Here is a 7,651-nt window from a genome sequence, read left to right as displayed (position 1 = left end):
AAAGCAGGCTTAGAATAAATAAATAATTTTATCATGACTGCAGGCTGTAAGATCAATACATAAAACAATTATGTTTCCATATAAAAGCAAATAAAATAAATAAAACATAAAAACAATACAGTTTCTAATAGCATTATGGTAAGGATAACTTTGGAATAAATCTGACAAATGATACTCAAGCTCTATAAGCTGAAAATTGTAAAAGATTGATGTGAATAATTAAAGAAGACAAAAATAAAGAGATATTACTTGTTTATGCATTAGAAGATGCAATATTCTTAGTATGTCAATTTTCCCTAAATAAATCTATAGATTCAGGCAAACCCTGTAAAAATCTCAGAAGGCAAAATAACAACAAGATTTCACTTCCCACCAACTAAAATGGCTATTAAAGAAAAAGGATAATAATAAATAATGCTAGTAATGTGAATTATACATTATTGATGAGAATGTAAATGGTACAGTCAGTTTGGACAACAAGTTAGCATTTTTTGAAAAATTTAAACAAAAAGACCACATTCTGGGGAAATAACTACACCTCAACAAATAAAGTGGGTCCAGCCGACCCACTAAACACCCCCCCACATATTAAGCCAGAATGGTACTTCCTATTCGCATACGCAATCCTGCGATCTGTTCCCAATAAACTGGGAGGCGTATTAGCACTCTTCCTATCAATTCTCATCCTAGCAGTTATCCCCATACTTCACAAATCCAAACAACAAAGCATAATGTTCCGCCCACTCAGCCAGTTTCTATTCTGACTCCTAATCACAATCCTATTAACTATCACCTGAATTGGAAGCGAACCAGTAACCCAACCCCTCATCATTATCGGCCAAGTAGCATCCGTAATATACTTTATCACAATTCTAATCCTAATACCACTGGTCTCCCTAATCGAAAACAACCTACTCAAATGATCTTGCCCTCGTAGTACAAATTAATACACTGGCCTTGTAAACCAGAAATGAAACATTCTTCCTAGGGCAATCAGAAACAAAGTACCTAACTCCACCGCCAACACCCAAAGCTGGCATTCTAACTTAAACTACTTTCTGTATTCTTATGTTGCATGAACTTCATAGTATAATTCTAGTACCAACTTACTTATAATACTACTATGTAATTCGTGCATTACTGCTAGCCAACATGTATAATATATAGTACTATATATGCTTGACTGTACATAACACATATCATTACATATCAACCCAACATCCTTGAAAAACATGCTTACAAGCAGGAACTCTAATAAGGACTTCAACAGTAACACATAGCATGACCCTTCCAAATCCAATTCACCTTCCCTACGGATATTAACTAGACCAACTTATGTTAATCGTCCATAGTACATTAAGTCGTTCATCGGACATAGCACATACCTATTAAATAATCCTCCTCACCACGGATGCCCCCCCTCACTTAGGAATCCCTTGTTCACCATCCTCCGTGAAATCAATATCCCGCACAAGAGTGCTACTCTCCTCGCTCCGGGCCCATAACTCGTGGGGGTAGCTATACTTGAACTGTATCCGGCATCTGGTTCTTACCTCAGGGCCATAACAATCAAGATCGCCCACACGTTCCCCTTAAATAAGACATCTCGATGGATCATGGGTCTATCACCCTATTAACCAGTCACGGGAGCTCTCCATGCATTTGGTATCTTTTATCTCTGGTCCGCACGCAACCCCATCGCAGAATGCTGACTCCCACCACATCCCGTCCTGTATGCGCCTGTCTTTGATTCCTAGTACATGCAGTTGTTGATCGCACCTACGTTCAATATTTTAGCTCCACGCAAACTTCAGCAAGGTGTTATTTAATTCGTGCTTGTAGGACATACCAATAACCAGTTCCGCAACACCACTCCCACCACACCACAAACCACAATAAAATTTCACCAACCCCCCCCCAATCTCCGACCTTCATCCAAAACCCACTCTTGCCAAACCCCAAAAACAAAAGTCTTAATATGTCCGATCAGAGCTTGTATTTTCATCTTTTAGGTGTGCACGACTCCAACTGCCATTCCCTCAATTAATAGGTATTTACTTCACTAAACACTCTTAACACCAACCCACAACAAGCTCCTCCCCCACAACCCGAAAGAAACTACCCCACAATTGTACTCACACCTCCGTTTATGTAGCTTAAACCCGCCCAAAGCAAGACACTGAAAATGCCTAGATGGGTTTGCACACCCCATAAACAAATAGGCTTGGTCCTGGCCTTTCTATTGGCTCTTAGCAAGATTACACATGCAAGCATCCCCGTCCCGGTGAAGACGCCCTATAAATCATCATGACCAAGAGGAGCAAGCATCAAGCACGCACACGCAGCTCAAAACGCTTTGCCTGGCCACACCCCCACGGGAGACAGCAGTGATAAATATTTAGCAATAAACGAAAGTTTAACTAAGCTATGCTATATTTAGGGTTGGTTAATTTCGTGCCAGCCACCGCGGTCACACGATTAACCCTAGCTAATAGAGATCGGCATAGAGGGTGTTTAAGATCTGACATAATAAAGCTAAACTCCATCTAAACTGTAAAACCCTAGCTGATGTAAAATAAACTACGAAAGTAGCTTTAAAGCTTCTGAACACACAATAGCCAGGACCCAAACTGGGATTAGACACCCCACTATGCTTGGCCCTAAACCTCAATAGTTAAATAACAAAACTACTCGCCAGAATACTACAAGCAACAGCTTGAAACTCAAAGGACTTGACGGTGCTTTACATCCCCCTAGAGGAGCCTGTTCCATAATCGATAAACCCCGATCCACCCCACCCTTTCTTGCTTAGCCTATATACCGCCATCTTCAGCAAACCCTGATGAAGGTTACAAAGTGAGCGCAAATGCCCCCACCGCAAAAACGTTAGGTCAAGGTGTAGCCCATGAGACGGTAAAAAATGGGCTACATTTTCTATCTCAGAAAATCCCACGAAAACTCTTATGAAACCTAAGAGTCCAAGGAGGATTTAGCAGTAAATTAAGAATAGAGTGCTTAATTGAACCAGGCCATAAAGCGCGCACACACCGCCCGTCACTCCCCTCAAATATATTTAAGGAACATCTTAACTAAACGCCCTAATATTTATATAGAGGGGATAAGTCGTAACACGGTAAGTGTACTGGAAGGTGCACTTGGATAAATCAAGGCATAGCTTAATATAAAGCACCTGGCTTACACCCAGAAAATCTCAATACCACTTGATTGCCTTGAGCCAATGCTAGCCCTAAGCATAGCCAACACTAATACCAAGCCACCACACATTAAACCATTCACCTACACAAAGTATAGGCGATAGAAATTTTAATCTGGCGCTATAGATATAGTACCGTAAGGGAAAGATAGAAAACCACCCAAGCACAAAACAGCAAGGACTAACTCCTGTACCTTTCGCATAATGGATTAGCTAGAAGCAATTTCACAAAGAGAACTACAAGCCAAATTCCCCGAAACCAGACGAGCTACCCAAAAACAGCTAAAAGAGCGCACCCATCTATGTGGCAAAATAGTGGGAAGATTTCTGGGTAGAGGTGACAAGCCTACCGAGCCTGGTGATAGCTGGTTATCCAAGACAGAATCTTAGTTCGACCTTAAGTTACCTGCAGAACTACCTAATCCCCCTGTAAGCTTAATTGCTAGTCTAAAGAGGGACAGCTCTTTAGACACTAGGAAAAAACCTTACGGAGAGAGTAAAACCCCCAATTACCATAGTTGGCCTAAAAGCAGCCATCAATTAAGAAAGCGTTCAAGCTCAACATCAACCACCTCAAAAATACCAAACACATAACTGAACTCCTCACACCACATTGGATTAATCTATCACCCTATAGAAGCAATAATGCTAGTATAAGTAACATGAATATTTTCTCCACTGCATAAGCCTAAATCGGACCGAAAGCCTCACCGATACTTAACAGCCAGGCATAGCAAGCACAAACAAGTCCATGCCACCTTCACTGTTAATCCAACACAGGCATGCCTTAAGGAAAGGTTAAAAAAAGTAAAAGGAACTCGGCAAACTCAAACCCCGCCTGTTTACCAAAAACATCACCTCTAGCATTACTGGTATTAGAGGCACTGCCTGCCCAGTGACACACGTTTAACGGCCGCGGTACCCTGACCGTGCAAAGGTAGCATAATCACTTGTTCTTTAAATAGGGACTCGCATGAATGGCACCACGAGGGTTTAACTGTCTCTTACTTTTAACCAGTGAAATTGACCTGTCCGTGAAGAGACAGACATAAGATAATAAGACGAGAAGACCCTATGGAGCTTTAATTTATTAATGCAATCAAAAACCATACAAACCCACGGACCTTTAAACTACTACACCTGCATTAAAAATTTTGGTTGGGGTGACCTCGGAGCACAACGAAACCTCCGAACAACACATGCTAAGACCACACAAGTCAAAGCGAGCTAACATTCATAATTGATCCAATAATTTGATCAACGGAACAAGTTACCCTAGGGATAACAGCGCAATTCTATTCTAGAGTCCATATCGACAATAGAGCTTACGACCTCGATGTTGGATCAGGACATCCTAATGGTGCAGCAGCTATCAAGGGTTCGTTTGTTCAACGATTAAAGTCCTACGTGATCTGAGTTCAGACCGGAGCAATCCAGGTCGGTTTCTATCTATTGTACATTTCTCCCTGTACGAAAGGACAAGAGAAATAAGGCCCACTTCATAAAGCGCCTTCATTACATAAATGACCTAGTCTCAATTTAGCAAAGTATCACACATTCCACCCAAAAACAGGGTTTGTTAAGATGGCAGAGCCCGGTAATTGCATAAAACTTAAAACTTTATAACCAGAGGTTCAACTCCTCTTCTTAACATCATGACCACAGTAAACCTTTTACTTCTAGTTATACCTACATTAGCTGCCATAGCATTCCTCACACTCATTGAACGAAAGTTACTAGGCTATATACAACTACGAAAGGGACCCAATGTTGTAGGTCCATATGGACTATTACAACCCTTTGCTGATGCAATAAAACTTTTCACTAAAGAACCTCTAAAACCCTCAACATCTACCACTACCCTCTATATTATCGCACCCACTCTAGCCTTCTTCATTGCCCTTCTCCTATGAACTCCCCTCCCCATACCCAACGCCCTAATCAACTTCAATCTAGGACTCCTATTCATCCTAGCCATGTCTAGCCTAATCGTCTACTCCATCCTATGATCAGGATGAGCATCAAACTCAAACTATGCGCTAATCGGAGCCCTACGAGCCGTCGCTCAAACAATTTCATACGAAGTCACCCTCGCTATTATCCTACTATCAGTCCTACTAATAAGTGGCTCATTTAACCTTAATACACTCATTACAACGCAAGAACATCTATGACTTCTCCTACCATCATGACCCTTAGCCATAATATGATTTACTTCTACGCTAGCAGAAACAAATCGAACCCCCTTTGATCTCATAGAGGGCGAATCAGAATTAGTATCAGACTTTAACATTGAATACGCTGCAGGTCCATTCGCCCTGTTCTTCATAGCCGAATACATAAACATCATCATAATGAACGCCCTAACAACCACAATTTTCCTAGGCACATTCTACCCCATCCATTCACCAGAGCTATTCACAACATGCTTCACCACCAAAACACTCTTCCTAACTTCCCTATTCCTATGAATCCGAGCAGCATACCCCCGATTCCGTTACGACCAACTCATACACCTACTATGAAAAAGTGTCCTCCCACTCACACTGGCACTACTCATATGATGCACCTCAATACCCATCGCAATCTCCAGCATTCCCCCTCAAACCTAGAAATATGTCTGACAAAAGAGTTACTTTGATAGAGTAAACAATAGAGGCCCCAACCCTCTTATTTCTAGGATTGTAGGTATCGAACCTACCCCTGAGAATCCAAACTTCTCCGTGCTACCTCATACACTCTATCCTAAAGTAAGGTCAGCTAAACAAGCTATCGGGCCCATACCCCGAAAATGTTGGTCATATCCTTCCCGTACTAATTAACCCACTAGCTCAACTCATTATCTACACCACAATAATTACAGGCACACTTATCACAACACTAAGCTCACACTGATTTCTCACCTGAGCAGGCCTAGAAATAAACATACTAGCCTTCGTCCCAATTCTAATAAAAAAAAACAAACCTCCGCTCTACGGAAGCTGCTACCAAATACTTCCTAATACAGTCCACCGCATCTATAATTCTCATAATAGCAATTATCTCTAACAACCTATCATCAGGATGCTGAACAACAACAAGTTACATTAACCAACCCCCATCCCTAATAATAACAACCGCCCTTGCCATAAAACTGGGAATAGCCCCCTTTCACTTCTGAGTCCCAGAAGTCACCCAAGGAACACCCCTAACTTCCGGCCTACTCCTCCTTACATGGCAAAAACTAGCCCCCATCTCAATCATATACCAAATTCACCCATCAATCAACACCCACATCCTCCTAACCCTCTCTACCCTGTCCATTGTAATAGGCAGTTGAGGGGGTCTTAACCAGACACAATTACGCAAAATCCTAGGATACTCTTCAATCACACACATGGGTTGAATAATAATAACACTGGTATACAACCCAACTATTACAATTCTTTATTTAACTATATATATTATCCTAACAGCTACCATATTCCTGACCCTTAACCTAAACTCAAGCACCACAACTCTCATACTATCCCGCACCTGAAACAAATCAACCCACCTAGCACCACTAACAGCACCCATTCTCATATCTCTAGGAGGCTTACCCCCTCTAACTGGCTTCCTACCCAAATGAATTATTATTCAAGAACTCACAATGAACGACAACTTCCTTATCCCCTCTATTATAATTATCATAACTCTACTTAACCTATACTTCTACATACGCCTAAGCTACACCACCTCCCTAACACTATTCCCCACATCCAACAACACAAAAATAACATGACAATTCGAAAATACAAAACCCACACCCCTTATCCCCCCGCTCATCATCACCTCTACTCTTTTACTACCGATCTCTCCCCTAATCTTAGCTACCCACTAGAAATTTAGGTTAAACAAGACCAAGAGCCTTCAAATCCCTTAGTAAGTAAAAATACTTAATTTCTGAAACACATAAGGACTGCAACACCTACTCTGCATCAATTGAACGCAAATCAACTACTTTAATTAAGCTAAGCCCTTACTAGATCAATGGGATTCAAACCCACAAAAACTTAGTTAACAGCTAAACACCCTAATCGACTGGCTTTGATCCACTTCTCCCGCCGCAGGAAAAAAAGGCGGGAGAAGCCCCGGCAGAAACTCTGAAGCTGCTCCTTTGAATTTGCAATTCAACGTGAAAATCACCTCAGGGCTGGTAAAAGGAGGACTAGACCCCCATCTTTAGGTTTACAGCCTAACTTAGTCATTTTACCACTTTTCCATCCCACTTATGCTCATCAACCGTTGACTCTTTTCAACAAACCATAAAGACATCGGAACCCTATATTTACTATTTGGTGCATGAGCTGGGGTCATAGGTACAGCCCTAAGCCTTCTCATTCGAGCTGAACTAGGTCAACCTGGCAATCTACTAGGTAACGGCCACATCTACAACGTTATTGTAACGGCCCATGC

At 41.5% G+C, this 7,651-nt stretch overlaps 1 non-coding gene across 1 annotated transcript; it reads left to right on the top strand.

Annotated features, from left to right (window-relative positions):
* Positions 1 to 2,217: 2,217 nt before the first annotated feature.
* On the top strand, positions 2,218 to 3,166 carry LOC144330945 (18S ribosomal RNA). The gene has a single exon (XR_013397654.1). It is a non-coding gene; the product is annotated as an 18S ribosomal RNA (ribosomal RNA).
* Positions 3,167 to 7,651: the final 4,485 nt, after the last annotated feature.

Source organism: Macaca mulatta, chromosome 8 (assembly GCF_049350105.2).
Source record: "Macaca mulatta isolate MMU2019108-1 chromosome 8, T2T-MMU8v2.0, whole genome shotgun sequence".
Taxonomy (NCBI): domain Eukaryota; kingdom Metazoa; phylum Chordata; class Mammalia; order Primates; family Cercopithecidae; genus Macaca; species Macaca mulatta.
The sequence above is the reverse complement of the archived record's forward strand: the minus strand, read 5'-3'. Positions and strand labels throughout refer to the sequence as shown.